Genomic DNA, 26,088 nt, shown 5'->3' on the forward strand with positions numbered 1-26,088 from the left:
GATATAAAAAAGGGGGGGGGGGGAGGAGAACCGTAATGATAGGAACATATGGTTACATAGACTAGCTACACTACAAGTCTCTGTGTACTCCTAGGCCTGGTCTACACAAAGAAGTTGTACTAGTTTAACTAAAGATGCATTTTAAAATTTCTTTAGTTAAATTGGTGTATCTTTGTGTGTGGATGCTTCTAAATCTATTTATACCTAGTCCACGTCAGTTTAGTCCTATCCCTGTAAAATGTGCAGGTGTAAGCTAAACCGATACACTCAGTTTTAGACTAACATAACTGTACTGTCCACACTGGGGTTTATACCAGTTTAACTAAACTAGTTCAACTACAATAGTATAAATAAGTATAAGGCTATGGGCTTGGGTACACTTGCATTTTATAACGCTCTAACTTGCTGGCTCAGGGGAGTGAAAAATCACCCCCCTGAGCACAGCAAGTCAGAGCACTTGAAAGCGCTAGGGTAAACATGCTTCCAGCGCTGAGAGCTAATCCCCTCATGGAGCTGGATTACCAGGAGCACTGGGAGAGCTCTCTCCCAGTGCTCACGCACGACCACACTTGCACTTCAAAGTGCTGCCGTGGGAGCGCTCCTGCGACAGCACTTTGAAGTTTCCAGCGTAGCCATGCCCTATATGTACACTAGAAATACTGCAGCTGCGCTGCTGTAGTATAGACACTTACTACAGCAACAGACACTTCCGTTGCTGTAGTAAATCTACCTCTCCACAGCAGTAGCTAGGTCGACTGAAGAATGACACCAGGTTTTAGGTCAGTTTAACTACATTGCAGAGGGTGTGAAACTTACACCTCAAAAACTCTGTAAATGTAGACATACCCTTACACTGCTCAGGCTTCTGTAAAGTTGGAGTTCTGCAAACACTGACCATGCTCACAGGATTAACACGGCTATCACCACACATATGTTAGCAAATTAGCACCAATACTACAAGTTTAGGTTTCAAATTGTCCCTCAGCTCTACCATACTACAACAATATTTGGGTTGTCAAAATTGCTTGGGAATGTTTATTTGTTACACTGCATCAACTAGAATTTTTTAAAAGTCAAAACACGTTTATATTGACCTCAGTTTCTGATCATGCTGGCTTTTACAAGATCTGGATTGGGACTACATTTGACCAAACGATATTGTCCTATCAATATTTTTCCTCAGTAACATAGAGCACTGAACTGTACTGAGGTATGGCTGAGCGAGAGTCACATGGCTCAAAAGCATAATGAAGCACAAGGCTGTAGACCAACTAATACCACAGCCCTGGAATGTGTTACTGCACTTACAAAACTGAAATTTGTTTTTAACACAGAGAAACTGAACAGTTTTGTTTTCAAAGAGAGAATATTTCCACTAAGAATAAAAACCTGAATACTTTTAATGATTTTCTCTTTTAAAAATGTATTACTCGTTAAGATGAGATAAAATGATCATGGTAAGCTCTGGAACTTTAAGGGCTATGGCTGTTTTGTTTTTTTTTCTTCATTCATTTTAAGCTAATCAGTAATTTAGGTATTTTGAAATATGATCTGAGGAAGTACCACACGACTAACAAATTCCAACATATATGGTGTCTGTCTTATATTTGTATGTATAGGGGATCTTAGTCAAATTACTCCCTCAGTCCTGCTTAGTTTATAGCTTACAATACTATACAATAGGTCCCTTAGTCTCTGTCGCGCTAATGTAAATGATTATACAAGGTACCTGGCAATTTGAATGTAAAATGCTATAATTCTGATTTAGTAGTGTTTTATGCCCACTTTGCAATGGTATAAGTGATGTTAAAAGACACAAGTCAAGGGAGAACTGAGGCCTAAGTGTTTAGTAAGTGAACTGCCTACTGTAGTTTCCATATCGAAAAAATAAGGAAGATATTAAATGCTTTAAGTCGATGACCATGTATATGCAGCTGATTGACAAAAATAAGCTTTTATTTCTTTTCATTTCTCTTTAGCCCTGCAGAGCCAATACAGAGAATAGAGAGGGTGCTAGATTTTATTCCTTCTGGAGCATAACCAAATTGTTGGCATAATTCCAATCAGTTATACCTGCATAACCCAGCTGAAGGCAATTCGCAGTTGCACAGATGTAAAAATGTATTATTTCAAAACAATGGGGTTGCACAAGTTATAACAGGGTTAATTTGGTCACTAGACTCTATTATTAGCATGAGAAAGAAAGCGCCTTCTCTTTTTCAACTGTCAGAGGAAGTTTTTAGGGATGTACTGTTCCCTACCCTTGCGATTTTACAACAAACCTCACAATATTTGGTGCTTTTCATAAAATCTCATCTTTCAGGTTACTTGAGAATGTCAGCTTTAATTTAAAAAAACCTAACGGTTATGTTTCTAAACCTCATGGTTGTGGAGAAAAGCCTGAAAAATGTCACCAGAGTAATCTAAAGGCTCAAAAATAAGAAGGTAAATAAAGAGAACTTAATTTTGTTTTTTGAAAACAAATCTCATGATTTCTAAAATAATCATGATTTTGGAGAGTGGGGCAGGACTCTTGATTTTAGAATGCTTGCTGTTTACAATATTGGGTCTAGCAATTAGAGAAAATACACTTCTGCTCATAAATGGATCACGTTCAATTTCTAATTGACACGCAAACATGGAATTAATTCCACAATTCCAATTTACAATTACTTTCAGAGAAGAACTGCACTTTCAAATCTTCCTGTTATTATATGATGTTAAGTACAGCTGAGACAAATTTTCTGGATTAACTGTTTATTTGCCAAAAGGTACAACTTCAGTAGACCCAAAACTATTTGCAAATTTTGCATGAATTCGCCAAACAGTTTTGGATTCCCAAACATTTTTTTAGGGCTACATTCATAAGGGAACATAGGTGACATTCACAAAATGGAGGAGGAGATGATGCCAGTGTCCCCCTTTTACCAAAAGTTCAGTGGTTAGAGCATTCACCCAGTATGTGGGAGCCCTCCGTTCCAATCCCTACTCAGTTTGGTGTGTGGCAGGGACTGGAACCGTGCGTGAGTGCTCTAACCATTGGACTATTGGGTAAAATGGAGGAGGCGTGGCACCAACATAACCTCACCTTTGTGAATGTCTGAAAACAAAACATGTTGTTCAACCCAAAACAAGTTTTTGTTTTAACAAGGAAACAAAAAAAATTAGTTTTGAGTCCATCCAAACTAAAATATTCTTATATTATTGTTTGTTTGTTGAGCCAGTGAACTAAAAAAATTATTTTCACAGCTCTAATGCTACATAACATAGGTTTGATCTATGAGACAGCCTGTTTTGCCAGTACAACCACCACCAGATAGATTTAAGACAAGAACAGTCTACAAAAAACAGAATGGGCATGAAATATGTTTATTAGAAGCCAGTTTATAATATCTCGTATGTGATGTATGTAAACCAGTTTATTTCATTCTTACTTTGAATTTATTTGGGCACGTTGGCCTAACTGTGATAATCAGTTATCACCGTTACTGAATACCTAACATGACAGGTTTCAGAGTAGCAGCCGTGTTAGTCTGCATTCGCAAAAAGAAAAGGAGTACTTGTGGCACCTTAGAGACTAACAAATTTATTTGAGCATAAGCTTTTGTGAGCTATAGCTCACTTCATGGGATGCATTCGGTAGAAAATACAGTGGGGAGATTTATATACATAGAGAACATGAAACAATGGGTGTTACCATACACACTCTAAACAGAGTGATCACTTAAGGTGAGTTATTACATGTTTATCCCCGCCCCCACTGTTCCTCAGACGTTCTTGTCAACTGCTGGAAATGCCCCCCCCCCCGCCACCACCACCGCCCGGCTCTCCTGCTGGTAATAGCTCACCTTTAGTGATCACTCTGGTTACAGTGTGTATGGTAACACCCATTGTTTCATGTTCTCTATGTATATAAATCTCCCCACTGTATTTTCTACCGAATGCATCCCATGAAGTGAGCTCTAGCTCACAAAAGCTTATGCTCAAATAAATTTTTTAGTCTCTAAGGTGCCACAAGTACTCCTTTTCTTTTTATGGATATCTATGACAATGTACATATTTTTGTCTTAATGGGAGAGGGACATCAGAAAATATTACCTGAGACTTAGCTGAGTATTTCATTTTATTAGGGCTGGTGTCCCTAGCCCCTGTTTCCCAGAAGCTGGGAATGGGCGACAAAGGAAGAATCACTTCATGATTACCTGTTCTGTTCATTCCCTCTGAAACACCTGGCCACTGTCAGAAGACAGGCTACTGGGCTAGTTGGACCTTTGGTCTGACACAGTATGGCCGTTCTTATGTTCTTCACTGTTGTGCAAATGTTGTTTGCTCAGTTTCCTTGGGCTCTCCCTTTGAAAGGCTGAAGATGCTACAGCTCCTTTTGAGGGTATCCTCTGTGCTGGTATAGTGACTGCCACTAACTTATCTACTCCATAGCTGCTCTACGTGACAAGGTGAGTCAATTTCTTACTTCCAGTAAGAGAGCATTTTATTCAGCCTGAGCCAACTATAACCTTTAAACAGTTATTGCAGACTACTGCACTGAGGACAGAGTTTTACTCCTAACCCAGTGTTCACTCCAAATATTTTTTGTAACTTGTTCAGATTTATTCTAAAGTGAAGGAAACTGCCTACATCTATATGCAGTAGTTTTCACACTACAAACAAGTCTAAACTGTATGTGCCATAAACTCAGTCCCATTATCAGGATATACCTGTCACAGGTCAAGCCTGCCAGCTGCTGTACAACTGCTGTTATGGTTTTGTTTAGGACTGTAATTATTTGCAGCTTTGCACCTGTCTATACTCTAAGAAAACCTCCTTTGTTTGCATGGTTTATAGACAGTTAACCCTCTCAGTTTAAGCGGCAAAGAGTCCTGTGGCACCGTATAGACTAACAGACGTATTGGAGCATAAGCTTTAGTGGGTGAATACCCATTTTGTCAGATGCATGTAGTGGGCATGCATCTGACGAAGGGGGTATTCACCCACAAAAGCTTATGCTCCAATACGTCTGTTAGTCTATAAGGTGCCACAGGACTCTTTGCCACTTTAACAGATCCAGACTAACAGATCCAGACAGCTACCCCTCTGATACCTCTCAAGTTAAACACTAACATCAGAAAATTGGGCTGATTTTCTTTCCTTTAAATTCAGTCAGTTTTCTACGTATAAAAAATTCCAAATGAAGCAGAAACAGACGGAAATGCATTAAAAGTTGCACCTATTGTTAGTATGAGTTAAGTTTATTAAAAAGAGCCCATTTTCTTAGTTACAGCATAACTAGATTAGCTAATTCCATTAAAAAGATGTGGCAATACCATATTTGCATATTAGTCAATTTCTGAAAATAATTTAATCTTTTGCAGATTAACATTTTGAAGATTTCAGAGTATAAACAAAAGCTACTTTTTAAGCTATTTTGTAAACTCAAAGACCTACAAAAATGAGCTACGTATGTATTCTTCAAGCACTTGAAGTTGTACCCATTATTGTGAAATATGAATTAGTCAGACTATCAACTAGTCATAACTGATCCAGTAAATAACCACTTAAAAATACAGTTTCTTGAACTTTAACTACTCCCCTCCTGAGTTATGAAATTCCACTCCAGAAGGTACAGACTAATTTCTTTAAGAAACCACTACCGTTTGGTAAACAAAGTTCATCTGGTAACTACCCCTCCATCTGCAGGAAAACACGATTCCTATGATTACCTTCCTACACCATCTGTCAAGCAGATATTTCAAAATTCACTCAGAAGAGTGCAGGTGAGAGGCAGAGAGAAAAAGGCCTGAGGTAATGTTTAAGTCCCTATACTCTACATAACATCTGCTTAAGACAGTTAGTGGTAGGCTAAACACATTTGAAATCTCTAACTCTGCCTTTAGCTCACAGGCACACCTTATACAGTTGCCCCATTAAGTCTGGAGCTCACAATACTAGACATGCCTACACCATTGGATTCACCAAGTATATATAAGGGAACTGTTATTTTCCAAAATTTCCCCTTCAGTTATTCCATTGAGCCTCAATCACTAAGAATATGATATTTACTTTTTTTTGTTTTCATCTACCAAAATAACAGAGTAGGTAGGACTTCGTACTTTAACATATATCTCAGCAACTGCATTACTATTCCCTTTCTTGCCATTTTTTAGAAGATTAAAATATTCTCAGAGTAACAGTTACATTAGGTATTATTCAGCAGCTGAACTTCTCAGCACCCTTATCTACTATTGTGGGAAAAGTTCTAGTAATTAAGAGACAGGACTCATAGACCTATTATTAAGGTTGCCTGACACTTCCCATTATAAGATCTTATTTTCAGTTGTTTATAAAAACCAGCCAACCTTCATTTATTTGTGCTGAAATTTCCCATATCAGGTATCTGCCTCAGATGGAAATCCCCCCAATTCAGTCAAAGAGCTTATCAAAGAATGAGGATAGGGGAAAATAGTTTGTTTTGCCCATGTTAAAAATTATGACAACCTTTTCTTTGAGAAGCTTAGTGCATCCAAACTTTTGAAGAAGGGAAGAAGGGTCTTGAAATTTGGCAGGGCAGTGGCCTTTGTGTCAGAGATGTTCTTCTTGCAATCTCTGTGAAAATCTCCCCAAAATTTGATCAAGTTTAAGCCTTTTAAAAAATCGCAGTTCACACATACCCCAGTAGAGACTTTAGATTTAGCACCAACATTCCCCAAAGAGTCCATCCACATTGGGAATGCTCTGGCAATTGCAGCGCTGGGTCTGGGCACCTGAACTGAGAATAGGAGGCCTGCTCTCTTGTGCGCTCAGTGATCCTATTGGGTCCAGGCATGATGGAGGAGGAGGAAGCTGCCTGATTTTAACAGAGAGAGACAAGAGCCAGATATTCAGGGGAAGTAGACTGGGACAAGCAGCCTGGGGGTGGCGGAGAGGCTGGGAAACTAGGACTGGAGGCTGGAAGGGAGTGGAAGAGGGAAACACTGGAAGATGAAGTGCAGGAGACACAGAAAGGGGGACTGGGAACCAGAAGTTGAGGGTGGGGAGGAGATACTGAGATTGGATGAGGATCCTGAGGGAGAGACTGGGACTGGCTAGGCAAAATGACTGGGATTGAGAACCAGGTGGTGGAAGGGGAGAGCAGTCTGATGAGGAGCTGGAGTGCAGGGGAAGAACTAAGACTGGTTGGGCAAACAGATAAGAAGGAAGGGGTTGGGTCACTGAGATTAGACAAGGAGCCTGTGACGAGAAGCCACAAGCGACCAGGGTTGGACAGGAACTGTGACTGCTGGAGAAGGAGACTGGGGCAGGGAACTAGATGCGCAAGGAAATGAGACTTGGACTGGCTAGTGAGGAGAACGGAACTGGGACAAGGAATCTGGGTGGGAAAGAGACAGGACTGGGACAAGTTGGAGAGGATGGGGAAGAACAGGATCACACTTGGAGGGAATGGACAGAAGAATCTGTGCCTACTACAGCACACTCCCTTTCAGAGCCTGAAATGGAATCCAAAATTTCTCAGTCTCACTATTTCTCTTGTATCAGCAAACATCTGTGAAACCCACTGGCCAAGTCTGCGTCTCATCCTCTCGCACTGATCCACACCCTGCTCTTGCTATTAGTTTCTCCATTAGCTCAAGTTGAAGAGGTCTAGATAACATGCTAGGTGGAGGATCTGAAGGATGTCCATGAGTTTGTGTGTGTATGGGGGTGGGGGGGAAGTGAGAAAACCTGGATCTATGCAGGAAATAGCCCGACTTGATTATGTAAAGAGTTGTCACTTTGGATGGGCTAGCACCAGCAGGAGAGTGAATTTGTGTGGGGGGGTGGAGGGTGAGAAAACCTGGATTTGTGCTGGAAATGGCCCACCTGTTGATCACTTTAGATAAGCTATTACCAGCAGGACAGTGGGGTGGGAGGAGGTATTGTTTCATATTCTCTGTGTGTATATAAAGTCTGCTGCAGTTTCCACGGTACACATCTGATGAAGTGAGCTGTGGCTCACGAAAGCTCATGCTCAAATAAATTGGTTAGTCTCTAAGGTGCCACAAGTACTCCTTTTCTTTTTGCGAATACAGACTAACACGGCTGTTCCTCTGAAACCATATATATGATGGTACATGATGGAATATCTATTTTTCAGTTTAAAATCTTGGAAGTGACACACAAAGAAACTATGTTAAAAGAAAATTAAGATGGAAAAGTCAAGCACTCAAAAGTTAGGAAATGCCAGAATTAAGGTTGCCTGTGCAACCTTAATTCAGCGCCTTTGTTCATAATCATTATAATACAGTCTTTAATTACATGATAATATTCTATTTCTTCCACAGGATTCTTGCCTCAATTAGTTTTTTCTTGGTTTTTGTTTGTTTGTTTTGGGATTTTTTTTTAAAATGCATAAATTGGTATTTGGGGATTTTGTCATGGGTGAATGAACAGGATAAAAAACAATTAAACCGTAGGTGGCCTCAGAGAGCTGGCTAATAGAACAGCAGAAGCTAGTGATAAGTATGTAGCAATATCAAAGACTAGACCAACACAAAGTCAGAGCTTCAATTCCCTAGTGCAGGGGTGGCAAACCTGAGCCTGAGAAGGAGCCAGAATTTGTCAAAGAGCCACAGTAATACGTCAGCCCCTCCCCTCAGTTCCCTCCCTCCCTGTGCCTCCCATCCACCGGCAGCCCTCCCCACATCTCCCCATCAGCTGTTTCGTGGCGTGCAGGAGGCTCGGGGGGGAGGGGAAGCATGGAGTGGGGGCAGGGCCTGTAGCAGAGCCGGGGTTGAGCAATGAGTGCCCCCCGCCCCCGGGCACACTGGAAAGTTGGCACCTGTAGCTCCAGCCCTGGAGTCGGTGCCTATACAAGGAGCCGCATATTAACTTCTGAAGAGCCGCATGTGGCTCCGGAGCCACAGGTTGGCCACCTCTGCCCTAGTGGGTCATGGTTTTAGCTCTTCCCTCCAATTTCAACTACTTTCCCAGTGGTTCCCACCCCACTTTTAAGTAAAAAGCTACTTTTCCATTTTTGACAGCCAGGCTCTCTTTAAAATATATTTTAAAAAGTCAGATTCAGTGTTAAAAGAACAGGAGAACTTGTGGCACCTTAGAGACTAACAAATTTATTTGAGCATAAGCTTTTGTGAGCTACAGCCCACTTCACTGGATGCAAGATTCAGTGTTGCAACTCCTATCATTAAAATTGTTCATGGTTAACACACCACAAGCACATGTTCATGGAAAAATAAGGATATTCTGAGTATTAAACTAAGCCTGAATTTATAATTCACCCTTTTCTGCATGGCTCCCCTTAAAAATTGCCATAAACAAACAGTAATAACAATTATAACCAACACCCTGGAGGGTTTTTTTTTATACAACCCATATCACCATAGTATCCGACTGCCTTAAAAATTACATAAAGCCAACAAGTATCTTTGGTTTTCTTCACACTTCCTAGAGGACGGAGGGAGTTAAAAAAATCTATATATATATACTGTGTTGTCTTTACTACGGGGAAGGCCCTGTCAAAAGCTACATTTTACATTTTGCGCTGATTATAAGAAGATTCATGGTGATGCATTTCTCCCAGGAAGAAGCTCATCAACTACAAACCAGCTGGAGAAAAGCTTCTTTCCCTGTTTTTAAAAATCTAACCCTTCCCATACCTTTGTACCATTTCTTACAAAGTCTTCATCTCAGGGAAAGGCATAACAATCTGAGATAGCATAATCCCAGCCCACTGAGGGTTTCAATGATTAGGACCTTGATTCCAAGCAAGTATATGATACATATTGGCAGCCACTGTAATGTCCAAAGCACTAGACTGATGCATTTATAGTGATGCATTGTTTACTACATTGGCTGGCCATTATGAACCAGCTGGAGCATTTTTAAAGCTTCAGCTTTTATTCCTAGAGACAGTTCAGTCTGGTAGTTAAATCTGGATGTCATAAATGAATCACTGTGACCAATCCACACTTATCAGGGGAGAAAGAACAAAGAGCAATGGGCAAGTAAAACTGCCTGGCCAACCACACATAAAGCTACCTGCATATCTAATAGCAGTGAGGAGTGCAGGAGGATCGTGAGGGTCAGTACCATCTTAACGATCGGGAGTAGATGGCCTCTTTACAGAGGGATGCTACAGTTTAATTTTTTTTTAATTGTTTTTATTACAGTAGCACCTTGAGGCTCCAAACCAAGATTAGGGCCACTTTGTGCTAACCACTGTATACATGCATAGTAAGAGAGATCCTGTCCCAAAGAGTTTACAACAAAGAAAGGGAGGGAGAACGGACTATATAGTGTGATCAAGTGACAGCTGATATCTGTAAAATTAATCCTAGACTACGCACACAACTTGCACTGGTTTAACCTGAAACTCCCTGTGTGTACACTCTTAAATTTGTTTATACCAGGGTTATATCAAATTAGCTTAATTTGATAATTTACCTGACTGGCTACCAAACTAAACTAAACACATATAATCTTGGTATAAACAGATTTTTTTAAAATGTCCACACAACTGTCAGCATGACGTTTAACTAAACCAATCTGTGTGAAAACACTGTAAAAACTGTGTGTGTAAAGAAGGCCTTAGTTCTATTTTTTTTAATTGTTTTTTCTGTTTCCTTGTTTGTATTTGTGGTGTCCTCTTCCAGATATCAAATCCATACAGCCCACATTTAAGTCCAGCCTCCTGCTCCTCACCCAGGCTCTGAACTCACTAAAACACTGGGACCATTGCAGGTGAATGATGTTTGAATTTGTTGTTAAGAATATGTAATTTTACATGTTGTGTGCTTGCTGATGCATTTAAGTCCATGATATCTCACTTTTCCCTGTAGCTTTACTAACATATTATATAGGATGGAGGAAGTCCACATTAAGAGCTCTAGAGGCAGTTGTGGAGCCGTTCATTACAACCCTTTGGGATTAGTCTGACAGGAAAGATTTAAACCTCCTCAGTATAATTCTGCTCACTCCAAATGAGGTTTTGAAATTAGCTGAGTTTATCATGATTCCAGTTCCAAGAAGCCACTCATAGGGTTAATGTTCAAGGGACTAATGAGCCTGAGTGCCCAGCCTGAGATACCTTAAAGTGCCCTATTTCTCAGACAGTAAGTGCTCATCCATTTATAGAAATAAGGCCCCTTTCAAGGTATTTACAGGCAAAAAAAAATGGAGGCACTCAAAATCACTAGTTATTTTTTAAAATCCAAGCCAACGTGTTGGTGTGCTTAGTACTGACAGTATGTATGTAAATAATTTTGCGACAATACTTTCTGCAAAATTTTCAAAACTTTTTGTGGGATTCTAGACAAATACTTCCAACTGATCCACATAACTAACCACCAAACACAAGCTCTGAATAAGCAGAAAAGAGGTACCTGAACTATTCCTTTTATAACCGGAGAGAAAGCTAAAATTACACTAGTAATGCTTTGGTTTCTAAGTGTTCAAAAAAGCGTAAAAATGTTAGTTTACATGCTGAATATAGAAAGCAAAAGATTTTGTTCCTCCACATAAAGTGAGACTTTACAATATATGCCTCAAAGGCAAATGTGATGGGACTTGAAGGCATAACTTGTTACACTCTAATGAAAGCAACAAGTTTTGCTTGCTGGTGTCTTTGGAAAGAATGAAAAATATTACACTGTTATTCTGAAATTACTATCAAGGCAGCAAATGAAGTTTATGATGAAAGGTAAATAGGATTATGGTGTGAGTAATGAAGAGGACAGAAAGAAGAGTGGAGTACTGAGATGAAATTTCCAATGATTCACTCACTACCCAATAAAATTACATTCCACTCCAGGAGAAACTTTCAATGACTTCTATGAGACTTGCAGGTGACTAGCCTCTTCTAAAATATTGGGACCTCATCCTGAGGAGTTCATCCTGAGAGAATTATACCTTCAGTTGCTGTAAATTGAACTGACATAGAAGAACATTCTCTTGTTTCACCTCAGAACTAGGGCGTTTTGATGTTATTGACAGTAAAGCTAATATAAAGGAGTTTCTCCATAAATGCCAAGCAGGAATCCAGTCAGATAACTTCAATGAGTGGACAGATGTCTTAGTCTTTAATTTCTAGAGGATTTATGGGTGACAGAGCTATGTAATTGGTGGACCTTTTCCCATTAGCAGTAATCCACACTATTGAAAATGTTTATTTAATTCATAAAATGAATCATAGATAGAAGGATAAGGCTTTCCTGTACACGGTAATGGAATCACTCTTGACCAATACCAAAAATGTACTGTCTGCCTGCATTTGTACTGACAAAACATTATGCATTTGTTACAATCTAACAGCTTCTAGAATATCATTCAGCAGAGAAACAGGAATGTGTAAAGAGTGGATTTCTTCCTACCTGTAAATTTCTTTATACTAACTCAGTATAAAGAAATTTACACTGTAGGAAGAAGCTTACCCAGTTTATTGCAGGTATTTGCCAGGAGAGGGGGTGGAAAAAAAAAAGGAATGAAATCTTGCAATGTTAAGGGATCAGTTGCCATGTGTTTGCAGTTGTATGTACGCATATACCAGTACACAGTTCTCACTTTATAAGCATTAGTCTAAAATCATAAAACATGGGTTCCAGACCAAGTGAAGCTAACAGAAGATTTAAGAGCCAATGCTACATTCTAATGATTCTAAACCAGCTGTTCTCAACCACGTGTATACGTATCCCTGGGGGTACGCAGAGGTTTTCCAGGGGATATGTCAACTCATCTAGATATTTGCCTAGTTTTACAACAGGCTACATAAAAAGCACTAGCAAAGTCAGTACAAACTAAAATTTCATACAGTCAATGACTTGTTTATACTCCGTTATATACGATACCTTGAAATGGAAGTACAATATTTATAGTGCATTTTTTTATTTTATAATTATATGGTAAAAATGAGAAAGTAAGCAATTTTTCAGTAATAGTGTACTGTGACACTTGTATTTTTATGTCTGATTTTGTAAACAAGTAGTTTTTAAGTGAGGTGAAACTTGGGTATGCAAGACAAATCAGACTCTGGAAAGGGGTACAGTAGTCTGGAAAGCTTGAGAGTCACTGTTCTAAACCACTCCAAACCTTTGCAACTGAAAGCATGAGAACTAGAAGAAGTTTTACAGCAAGCTTACAAAATTACATATAAACTACATTAACTACAACTCATTTGACTGCTCTTTTATATTCAGGATGTGCCAAAGACATTGTTCTTGGCAGGAAGCTATTCCTTCTTTGGGCCTGCTAGCACTTGCTCCTTTATAGGGGCTATAAGAAACTCAGTGCCCTGGTATTACAGATTAAGGGAACAGAATGCAGGTACAAGTGACAGATCTTTTCTTGTTCCAGTAATCTTCCTTCCTATTATTTTTGCTATTTGGAGTCACACAAGTTATTTTCTGTCCAAGTAAGTACTTGTTATGCATCTCTAAACATTGTGTCACCATCCATTCATTCCCTCAAGTAACAATCCACAAACTAATCAAGTAATCTGCATTCCTCATAGAAAATAGCCATCATAAAATGTTTGCCAGCCTGGAAGAGTGAAGAGAGACTCCACAATAAATAAACCCCTTTATAGTCTACTGTGCTGAACTAAGACTCCAAAACGGTTATGTTCCTGAAGAACTGAAGCTTTGTGTAGTTTGGACGACAGCCTCCATTGATGGTCTGAACTGAAACAATGTCAGAGAGTGCTGCAGTGATTGCAAGGGATAAACATGGATTTCCTTTATAACCACAGTAAGCAAGTTTACCACATGAACAAACAAACACCCTGTTATCGTCTCTAAGAGTTAAACACCGGAAAGGTAATTCTTCAAACACATCCAGAAGCTGCTGACTGTCACATAACTGAGGCAAGAACAGAGAAAATGTGTCACTTTGAGAAAGTCTGTTTCACCTGCTGCCAGTAAACAGAATAAAACCAGGGTCCAGAAAATTTACAGACAACATTACAAAAGCAGAGAACTACAGAACCTTAACAAAAATGCAAATACAACCAGCACACCATTCCATGGGGCCTCCCTACCTCAATCTCAAACAGCTGAACTAGATGTTCAAAAACCCAGGATGATCATCACATGTTAACAAACAGCACAAAATCTGGATTATTCTGATAGCTTGCTCCTTTTGGGGGAAAGCAAGGACAGGAGGTAGCATGACATCATACTCAAATAAGGCTGCATGAAACATTTTGCGCAGATAAAACGAAGCCTCACTCTCCATCCTGCCATGTGTCAATTACTTCTGAAGTTACAAAGCAACACAATATCTTTGGCATATGATCAAGCTCATAATAGGTGCATTATCAGAAGATTTACAGCACAGACTAGAGGAAGAAAATATAAATGGGGCAACTTGACCTATTTTCCTCTTTTCACATGGGAAGAATTCACCAAGCAGTGGACTCCAGTGGAACCTTATTACCTCAGTAATATAATTTAGAATATTAGGTAAAGTCAGTTATGGCCTGTCTATTCCATAACAAATTACTCAGAATATAGCAATTTTCTTAAATCTAACACTGTCCTTGTATTATGATTATTGCTCAGAAACCCCTTAAGAAAATTCAGTCAAAGCATACAGCATCTTAACCTCAGCTTCATTCAGAGATGATGACAATGGGTATGCAAGACTTGGCTCACTTTAATTAAATGTATTTCCTCAAGTAACAGTATAAATGTTGAGGCATTTCACAAGCATTTAACTTTAAAGTTTTGGAACAAACATGTTTAACTGAGGTCTTTCTTGAAGCAGAAATTGAAACCACAAACTGGAGAACATGCAACTCGTTGCTATAAAACTAAGAACCGTTGACTTAGAAAACATGTTCAAGAGATATTTTAACACTGTATTTAATTCATGTTATGCCATAAATACTGAATACCAATATCGTTCAGTCCAAAAAGAATAAATTCCTTTCACACAATTGCATCAGTGTGCTCTTAACAGTGGAATACAGAAACAAAGCCAGTAAAAACTGAGCTGTCATTTCAATCTTTACATTACAACATAAGAATTAGCAGTATTCACAAAACAGAAATAAATTTCATGCAGGCTTCTGACATAAGACTGGCAACAGATCTTGTATGTCCACTAGAGGTCAGGAAGACCTACAGTATGTCTTATGAACCCCTAAAGATCTGCAACTAATTTATAGCAGAGCCTTCACAGTTTTATGACTGTTCAGTATTTCCGTAATAAATCCTAAACCCTTTTCCCCACCCTCATGGCAACAACATTTCGCTCCAGACAAAGTTGATATGCTACATCTCTGTCCAGGAGCTTTTTCTCCATCCCCACTCTGTCTAAGTTGAGGTTTATGAATTATCACAACACTTTTATAAAACCTAATGTTCCAAAGACCTTAATATGCAATACCAGTTGGGTTCTTCCTACTCATATTACTCAGTATTTCTGCAGTAGTGTTTCTAAATATCAGCTACTGCCTAACTACAGTGCTTTTCATAACTTTTCTACTATCCAAACTGAGACTCTACTCATCCATATTACAACTCATACAATTCTGATTATAGATTTAAAACTAACAGTAAAGCTGAAGGAGCTATTACAGTTTGAAGGCCTAATTCAATCTCACATTGGTTTAAACTACTGTAATTGCATGACTCCAGCCGAGTTACTTCTAAGTTACATACGTGGAAGTGAGATCCGAATAAGGCCTGTGGAAACAATGTATAAATATGTTTGACAATCCAGCTCCAAAGAATACAGTGTTTCCACATGCTTTAGAGGACACCCACCTCCAACCCACAGAGCTGACTATTCCCTATAAAGGCCAGATGCAGATAGAAGCAAGCACACATGCTTCTCTCTTTTCTTGGCTGCTCTAGGGCACAGCATACAAGTTCTCCTGTGAAAGAGAGTAAAAATGTATGATGGCTGTAGAGAACACTTTGCTACACTGATCAAAACTAGAGTATGCACCTTCATCCACTGCAGACCAACACCAATCTCACCTTAACTGATCCTGCATTAATAACAGTGGAGGACAAAGGCAAGTAGCAAGATCCATTATTTAGACTGCAAGCTCTGAATGGGGCACCCAGGCAATACCACAGTGCAAATAAGTCATTATTAGTCATAGTGTACCGAGCATAAGAAACAGGGTCTAGATTCGCATAGGGTATGTGAGAAATTGATAAAAATGAATTTATTTCTGGTTCCATAGTAAAACCTGCTAACTGCCACCACAGTCTCGCCACATTTTTTTAACGTTGTAGTAAGTGGCCACTAAGTGCAGTAGGTCCAGAAAAGGCCACACAACTTTCACGTATGCACTTCAGGTATTATATACATAAAAATGAAAATAGACTTAAACCATAACTCTCCATTTGCAATGTGAAAATTAAGCCATTTTAATTAGCACTGTACAAAGAGTCCTAACCTTGAAATGGCTTCCCTTACCAGCTGCCTTAGCTGGTTAATTGCAATGCAATTTGCACAGCTGAGCTAACATGAAGGTGGTCAAAAACCAGTCGGGCAAGTGGCCACAGAATAGGGAGAGCTAATACAGAAGAGACAGGAAATCTCACAAGGAGCAAGATTAAGGAAGGGTTCAGGTACTAAAACTCTAGCAGCAGGAGATGGAATGAAGGCCACCCTGAAGGCCACAGACTGGTCTAGGGATTTAATTTTTCGGTGATTTATTTGTGAACTTGTACAGAGAAGTCACATGTTAAAAGTTTTAATTCAGACTTTAAATTGAACATATAACACAAAGCATTCAGCTTCTGATAAAACTATGTACTGTGTTTCCCAGAGTGAACTGGACAAAAAGTCAAAACAGTATTAAAAGACACAGAGGTGAGTTATACCCTTACTCACCTCCAAATGAGAGATTTTCTGTTTACCTTTTTGTAAAACAGGCTTCTTAGATGAGACAAAGCATGAGCTAGGATATTTTTGAATTAGCTCATGTTTTTCTTTACAAATGCTGGAAAACCTTAAGACCTATTTTCCCATGGAACAAAGCACAGGCAAAAATGAAGGGGCAAGCTGGGGCGTATCTGATTTTTATATGAGACACACATTATGGGGTCTGAGAAGGGATATTTATTAATGGACTATGAGCTGCTTCTGCAAAATATTTTGTTTTCTATATTTTAAAAGTTCTCTTTGATGGTGTACCTTTAGGAATTTAAAGAGCATCTGCATCTTCAATAATGAATTTCCCTGGAAATCACACTAATAAAACCACAATATAGCCAACAAAACCTTAGCTTCTGTTAGAAGTAAATATGTATAGCCACTGCTATTATGGTAGTGCCTAGTGGTACCAATGAAGATCAGGCCCCATTGTGCTGGGAGCTGTACAAAGATAGAGAAAAGTTTACAGTTCATCATGTTAGAAGTACTTATTAAAGCTAGTTTTGAAGGAAGACTTTAAATTTATGTACATATCTATGCTGAAGTTATTTCCACTGCTAATTGTTTCCTACTGAAGTACTCATATTTGTATTGTTTCCTTCAGGAAAATAATTGAAGTTTTCAATTAAGGGAAATCTTGGATGAAAGAATTTAAAATTGGTGACTACCTAAAAAAATGTTCTCCATCTAAACTCTTATAATCATTAAAAGAGGTTAATGTCCCCTCCACTAAAGGTCTGTTACAAGACCATCAGACAACCCATATTGTAGTATACACATATATGATGAAAGTTGATGACAAACTTGAATTACTGAATGTAATCTGCAATCTCCCAATTTTCCCTTACTTTGATACTGTGAGGTTCTAGTTTAATACATTTAAGCCCCCTCAAAAGTGTTTACTGGAAATTAAAAGTGATGAACAATCACAAAATATGCTAGCTAAATGAAGTAAAGCCTTTACTGTTTGCAAGCTAAAATGAAATTCCCCAAGTTACTATATGCTGTCGCTAACTTAAGTTTTAGTACAGTCATGACATTTTCAGAAGCAATAAAGAGGATGCTTTTTGTACGGAAGCACTCCCAAATAAACAAGGATTTTTGTTACTGGATAAATGCTCATGTTGAATATTAGTAGACTGTCTTTTGCAGTAAAACAAAAAGAAACCACTCTAGTTTATAGGGGCAGCTCACGTTGACTTCTGCATTAATCCTGCTAGAGCAAGTTTCTACATGATTTCTTGGGCCCTCCACCTACAACAGCTCAGAGCTGCTAGGACAAAAGCCAACATATTTAATTAAGTAAATATTGAAGGCTATAAGTCACCTGTTGCCAGTGCTCAAAACACTAACCTCTTATGCTCACTCAGCTGTCTTCAAATGTCAAAACAAAGGGACTTAAGTTAACAGTGAACAGTGAACAGTTAACAAAGAACCACATAATATGAAAAACACTGATCCTGTAAAGATTACAAGTCTTAAAACTGAAGTAAGAACAGCCTTTTAAAAACCTCTTATTCTTTTCTTGATCTTCACATTACTGAATCACAAATCTCCCAATATTCTAACCCTGTTCTAACACTTACATTCCTTGTACTCTTGGATTCAAAAGTAGATTTGATTATTTTGATACAATTCTGACAATCCTCAATAATTTACTTTCCCTGATTATTTCTGGTTTCAGAGTAACAGCCGTGTTAGTCTGTATTCGCAAAAAGAAAAGGAGTACTTGTGGCACCTTAGAGACTAACCAATTTATTTGAGCATGAGCTTTCGTGAGCTACAGCTCACTTCATCTAGTAGCTTTTACTTGCATATAGAAAGTCCAGTTGCAGTGGTCCAACGTTCCCATTGGTCTGGTTATGGCCTACATATATTAAAGTATTTTCCAGTGTCCACAAGCATAAGTATAATGTCTTAGGATGAAGGAAGGACCTATAGGTCCTATCAAGATCCCAAAGATACCACCATCTGAGTAACAGCCCTGTACTACTTTCTGCCTGCTCTATCATTTCAAATGCAGTAAATTCTAGTATCCCAAAGACTGTTCCTTCCTTTTCCAGTAACCCTCAGCCACTCTGACCTCAAGTTCTTGGAAGTCATAACAACAGTTCCTTTGTTTAAACACACTTGGCCTACCTCAGCCTTTTGGTCTCTTTTGAATTTTCTTTTAACAGATTTTACTTAACAGTTGTATGGGTCACAATGAGTATTTGCCACCTTTTGCCAGTTTAACTTCAATAACAATCTTATAAACCCAGAGAGGCCCAAAAAATTAACAGCACTACCACCAAAATTTGTGAGCTGCCCTCCACTTGCCTCCTTTATGCAATGCCCGACGGTCGCTCTACAGGAGGAGAAAAGAGGAATGGTGCTATCTACCACTTGCCAAACTTGTTTGAAAGATATTACAAGTCCAGCTAGCTGACAATTGCTTAGACAAAGGCTACATAAGCAATGGTTTTCTGAACTAACAATTATCTATCCTTTCTACTCTTCAGCTCGCATGTCCAATCACAAATCAACCACGAATCAGCTGGACTTCAGGAAAGACATAATAGTGTCCTTTCCTTGATTTTTCCAAGCAACAACAGTACAAATTTGCTGTTTACCTTAAGCTTTTTCACTCAGACAGTTACACCTACAAATGATGGAAAACTCATTCAGGACTCAATCCTCCCTTTAAATTCAATGGAAATGTCACCACTAACATCGAAGGGAGCAGGATTAAGCCCTTATAAAACAGCTTCCAATAAATGCAGCAAAATAATTCCAATCCTATCCTTACATAATCTATAAAAACAATGCAGCGTGAACCCATTGTTTGAATTTCATTTTAAGCAATAAAATAAACCTAACCTCATTTCTTCATAGTGAGCCTTCAGTAGTGTTCTGCAGGAGCCATAGTGACATCATTACACACAGTATAATCTGCCTTCTGGAAAAACACAGTCCTCAATGCTTTTATGTAATTTTTAAAGTTGATTCCTTTTATGAAAATTAATTTAAAGGTAGTGGAATATGCCTTCACAAATGGCTCTATGCCAGGAACACAGCCCCTACCTCTCTATTTGATTTTTGTGGTTAAGTGCCAAAACTGGCTACGCAAACTTTTCAGTCAGCAATCAAAGAATATAACCTTAAAAATATAACTTCATTTACTAGTAAAACAGAAGATGGGGTTTTAACATTACAATAAAATACAGTTTACCTTTTTTAAAATCAAGGTGAACATTAACCTAGAATTGTGGACTCTTTACCCAAGGTCCAGTATTCCCTTCGATGCAGAGCACAGTGGCTTGCTATTATTTTTATTTGTATCACAGTAGTGCCTAGAGGACCCAACCAAAATCACTGTTCTATTATGCAAAACACTGATCAAACACATAATAAGAAAAAGATCTTGCTCATGAGAGCTAAAAAAGACAAGATAGGCAAAGTGGAGTGGGGTGGGGGAGTGGAGCACAAGCACAGGAAAATCATACAGCAGACGTACAATGCAGGTCATCTGGGAAGAGAACCAAGGTAATATGAGTAACATGCCTGCATGCTATCCACTGGACCACACTGCCTCTACAGCAGAAGTACTACTCAAGGTTCATGTTAGCACCAAAGGATCAGAACTTCACCCCTGATGATGACAAATTTGAATAGTTTAGCCATGTGAAAAGCACTAAGGCTGGGTTATCAGACACTGCTCAAGAAAGAATGAAGGCATCAATAAACAAATCTCACTATGACAGACTGATAATGTCCCACAATATTCTGAATGAATTTTACTGAATTAAGTTAAACTTTATTGAATTAGTTTTAATACCTTTGGGGTTCATTGTATTAAAAATGTAATTTTGTATTTGTTATAGTAGAACTGTATGCATCTTCTTTAGTAGGAAGGGGATGCAAATATAATTCCTTTGAAGCAACTCAACCCCTCCTTGTCCATTCCCCACAGAGGTACACATATAGTAGTTCAATCTGGATTCTCCAGCGACCAATAACCTGGTTTTCCTGATCCAGCAAAACAGACAAGTCCCTGGTTCATGGAGGGCCCCAATACTTCAGGGAGGATTGGAAGGACATGAGCTTCTGAGATCCTCTAAGACTGTGCTAGGACTGTGATGAACCTGTGACCACAAAGGAAATCCCTTTGAAGGGTACTGAAGGACGGCTTCTGCCAAAACTCATGTCAGAATTGGGAAAATGTGTGGTAAGCTTATTACTATGCATGCAGGTTCTTTTATTGGTTTTAATGTGTTTTCTGTGTATTGCTTTTACTGCAAGACTAAAATAGGCTTGAATAAAAAGAACTATGTGGTAATTTATAGTTATAGCAATTGCACCTGTTAACCATATCTAAGGGAAAGCAAGCTGGTGTCCTTGTGCTGAGATCACTACAATGATGGCAGGAAACTTTGCGCCTGGAAATACTTTGGTCAGAAGGGAAAGAGATGTGGTCTCCACACAAAAAACAATGTCTGGAGACCTGGAAGCCTGACAGTGGGTGCCCTTGCTAGACCACTGAGGGGAAATACAAAGGTGTAGATGCCCGAAATCATGACACTATCAGGTTTTATTTAATCAACAATAAAGAGGTAAATTCCCTGAGATGGCAGTTAAAATAGACGGCTAATGGCTTTAAAGGAACTGTAGAGAGTTTGAACATTAATGGGAATGATATTAACAAACCAAAGCAAGTCTGAGTAAATGCAGAGCTGCATTTCAGTTTAAGAAAACAGCCATAAACAACATGTCCCAGGATGTGTGGGGAGGATCGTTCTGAAAGTCGTATTACCTTTCTAAATAGAACTTGCTGTCTGTATTCTTGTATAATCACTTTTTCTTTAGCGAAACATAAGAATCTCTGTAATTGTTGATATAGTTTTTCTAGCCCTTACATGGTAGTAATCTATAAAATTATTTTAAAAATTATTTTAAAGTATTTAAAATGACATTTCTGCTGCTAGTGAGGCCCTTACAATGGCCACCTCTACCACTGGGAGCAATATCTGGGAGCTCAAAGAGAATTCCTTCCACTCTCCTTGCTCATGCTGCCTCTCTTGGCCACTTACTAGGGATGGTTCCCCTAACCCCCACTTGATTTTTCTCCCCTTTTGGTCTTGCTTATCTGTTAGCTGTAAACAACTCTTTCATTTTCACAGACTTTTAGTTGCTTGTATATTTAGTTGATACATCTCAGGAAGTCAATCTGGGGAATAACTTTTCTTGGTTTAAGAAGGCACTAGTTTTTATCATTGTTTTATTATTTCCCCCACTGTGTCTGCCTACTGTTAGAATGGCATCAAAGTATACACAGAAAGATAGAGATGGTTCTCCTTCAGAAAAACTACTCAGAATTGGGCAAGGCCATCAGAGCAACATTAGGCTGGGAAACCCATATCCCATTCCTTAAGCCCTGGCACATTCCATGTGAGTCAGGCTGCCTGCCCACATCTTGGGGGGCCTTCCCCTCCCTCTTGTGAAGGGTGACATCTCCATGAGGCAAGTGAAGCATAAGGGGCCTGCCACAGAAGGCACTCCACATGCTTCACAGTCACACTGAGATAGCTCAAAACTGAGGCTGTCAATGAATGCTGAGAGAAAGGGCTCTGCTCCATGCCAGAAACTTAGCAACCACCTAGGGGTGCAAACAATGCTGACACAAAGTAAAGCAGCCAGTATTCCCATCATCATAGTATTTCAGCATCATTGTGCACAATTTTGTTCCAAAATTTTACAAAACCATTTTCTGAGATGATTTGACTCTTAGTTTTAGGATGCTTACCATCTGGATATAGTAACAGCATGTGCCAAAACTGATCCCACCCATATTTTCTGTAATAGTTCCTCACAGGTCTCACAATAATAAAAAGGGGATAAGAAGTAAAAAATATATATATATATGCAGGAAGAAAACAAATGTGTCCGACATTGAGAACTTTATGTAATGGTGTTTATTCAAGGGTGTGCATTACCTTCTAGTAGTAAAGATTTCTTTTAACAGCTGCAGTCATGTCTACTGTAGGAGTAAGGGTCTACATTATGGCTCTCTCTTTAGCTGATTTCTAAAGCTTAGAGGAACTGCCTGGAAGACTGAAAACCAGAGTGAGGCACAGTCCATTGCTTTCTGTAAGTCCATCAAGATCTGAGAATTGGCATTTTCTGACTTGGCTGCCTCAAAGCATATAAATAACACCTCTGGCTCCTCTGAAGGAAGATAGGGAGTTACAGAGTTAAATCTAAGAGTATGAGAGACTATTATATTTCAAATTTATTTGAGCATAAGCTTTCATGAGCTACAACTCACTTCATCGGATTTTCCACTGAATGCTCAAATAAATTTGTTAGTCTCTAAGGTGCCACAAGTACTCCTTTTCTTTTTGCGAATATAGACTAACACGGCTGCTACTCTGAAACCTGTTATTATATTTCAGCATAGGATAGAACAGTGTACTAGGGCAAAATTCCTACTCTTGCCAAAAAGTTGAAAATACAGACAGATGGAGAGTAACAAAAAGGTCTAGTTTAATGGTATGTAAATCTCTCTTAACTGGCATAACAGGACAACATATGCTATTTAAAGAGACATCATCAGAGGAGGCAGAAACAACAGAAATTACTTCGGGTCTTTCTTACATATCAGGCTGATATGGACTGGTCAACACAGTAATTTATTAGGATGGGATTTCAAGTATATGTAAATGGTAAAAATATTTTTTTTCTTCTTTTTCCTCTTTATTTGAAGAGTGACTTTAGGGTTGGAAAAATTACTTGAGAAGGAAAAGCACCAAGAATGTAGAATCTGCTATGTTTCACTTGTTTTCTTGTGAAAAAAGAGTGAGTCGTAATCCTTCTAAGTCACTGAAGATAGATATTAAGAGCTATTTTGTGATAATGTATATCCAGGGCTTTAACTTGCATCCTTTGTAAATACTGTAAACTAAGTGAGGATATTAACTGTTTCATCTTTATAGTTTTAGGAAACCTTTTATTTAATAAAATTTAAGTGGAAGCTTTCTTAGGCTAAGCACCACACCTCAAATCTGAAAGGTTTTACTTAAACACTGTATGATTCTAAGGTGCAGTTTAGAGACTCACCACAGTTTAACTAACCAATCTGAATTATCTTTGGACTATTATTTTTAAAGCAAGGACCCTCTAACTTCATCATAGTTACAGTCCCCCTCTTAATAGGGTCTCACTGCTTACCCTTTCCACAAGCCTTCAACTCTCAATCCCATACCATCTTTGTGGTGGCAACAATTCCTGGTGTATTTGGTACAGTTAACATTATCAAATTGGTTTATTTTTTAAAAAAAGAATTCCACTCCTCTCTCTTTCCCCCATCCCCTTTCAACTATTCTCCCATTCACACATCTGCTCTAAACTCACCTGACACATCCTCTCTGCCCAGTTTCCAGCTCTGTCCCCCTTTCCCTAGAAGTAACTCTGGCCTCTTTGGCATCTTCTGGCTCTGACTCTGCCAGCAATTCCTGGTCAACCTTCTCACTGGTCTGAGAAAAAGGAGTAGCCAGCACCATATATGACCACCAAGGTCTCCACATATGGCTAGTAAGTGCTTGGCAGAGTACAGTTTGAGAAACATTGAGGAAACCTGACTATTTTTGTTGTACTTTTTAAAATTGATTGCTATTGGAAGGATTCCATAAATAATTAAATTATGCTATTCTTCATGGGGGTTTGTGTCTTTTAACAGTTAATTCAGAAAAAATATTACTTAATTTTCATTTATTGTAAGTTATTTTGTGAAAATGCAATTTTAAGAATGATTTAAGGGTAGCTGTTCATTATTACAATATTTTTGTTTTAGAATTTTGTAGAAAGCATTAGTATATTTCTGTCTTCATTTGGACTGAAAAGGAATAAGGATCTAATATTACACAAGTCATTCTCACTCAACAACCCAAAGTTTCAGGGTCAAAAGTTTAGAGTTACTGTGCACCAGTTATTACCGGACTGTAATTTATTTCCATTTATTTTCAAAGAAAAGTATATTTTGTATACACAATAAACTTATCTGATTTTCAGGATCTGTAAACAATGTTTGCAACACATTGATGCTCCAACAGCCTGTGTAACTAAGAAACCACTGCCTCAGCTCACAATTCAAATGTTCAGACTGAGCCATACAAGGTCAGGGGGTGGAATTGATCTCTGATGTCCTTGCATTTTGTTTTTTCTTGAAGAATCTGTCAGAAAAATCTTTAGCCATTAAATATGAGACAGGTGGCTGAAGGAAAACTTGAAAAACTCTACTGGTTAATCCAAGTTCTTCTAATGTGTCAATAGCTTGAGGAATAGAACTTTAAGACCATTGCATCACCACCAAAAGACCATTACTTCAGCAATAATGTTAGTTATTAAAAGCAGCACTCAATGTGTTCATGTTAACGATTACCATATCTAAAAACAGAGTTTAAAATCTAGTTTTAAAAGGCCCTATTCTTGTAACTCAACCTAGTGATTTTTTTCTGTTAAACATTAAACAAGAGTGCACAAGTCTGTAACGTAGGCTCAAACCTCCTTTTCAAAAGGCAGTCATGTGGCACATTTAACCATGCAGTTCATCATCATCTTAATTTCAGTGTTCAGAAGATAAAAGGGAAAAAAACCACTCAACGCTTTACTTTCTTCTCTTAAAGCACTTGCATGCATTTTGCAACCTCATTTAAGCAACTTTTAACTTTTTTATATACTGGATATGGTTGTAAGAGAAGGAATAATTTAAAATAAACTAACAAACCCCAGAAACTTAATTTCTGGATGATAGTATCTTTTATTGATGAATATAGCTCTTCAGATACCCATTGAAAACAATGATATAGATAACAAATTCATTTAATCAAAATATAATATAAACTTTGGTTTTCCTCCCCAGCATCCTTTCCTTTATATATGCAATGTAAAGACACAAATCTCCTCATACTCATCATTAGTGATCATAGCAAACCAGAGTTTCTTATTTACTTGTAAGGTAACCCGGACAATTCTAGGCACTGCCAAACAGTACAACAGCCAAAAGATAAAACTGACCTCCATTTGGACAATTATCTATTCAGTAACAAGACTGCATACAGGATTAATAAGAAAACATGATCAAAACTCACTCTACTTTCCCTTCCACTGTCATCTGTGCTGCAGAACACATGATATTTGTTTGGTTTTGCTGGCCTCGCAATGACCTGCTTCACC

The 26,088-nt window shown here is 38.5% G+C and overlaps 1 protein-coding gene and 1 long non-coding RNA gene across 5 annotated transcripts in view; one reads left to right on the forward strand and one right to left on the reverse strand.

Moving 5' to 3' along the window:
• CDKAL1 (CDKAL1 threonylcarbamoyladenosine tRNA methylthiotransferase) overlaps nucleotides 1-26,088 on the reverse strand; it is a 685,215-nt gene that overhangs the window by 508,731 nt on the left and 150,396 nt on the right. The gene's annotated exons all lie outside the window — the stretch shown is intronic.
• Nucleotides 3,956-13,882, forward strand: LOC142070802 (uncharacterized). Its single transcript, XR_012666731.1, has 3 exons — nucleotides 3,956-4,454; nucleotides 10,644-10,731; nucleotides 13,496-13,882. It is a non-coding gene; the product is annotated as an uncharacterized LOC142070802 (long non-coding RNA).

Source organism: Caretta caretta, chromosome 2 (assembly GCF_965140235.1).
Source record: "Caretta caretta isolate rCarCar2 chromosome 2, rCarCar1.hap1, whole genome shotgun sequence".
Taxonomy (NCBI): Eukaryota; Metazoa; Chordata; order Testudines; family Cheloniidae; genus Caretta; species Caretta caretta.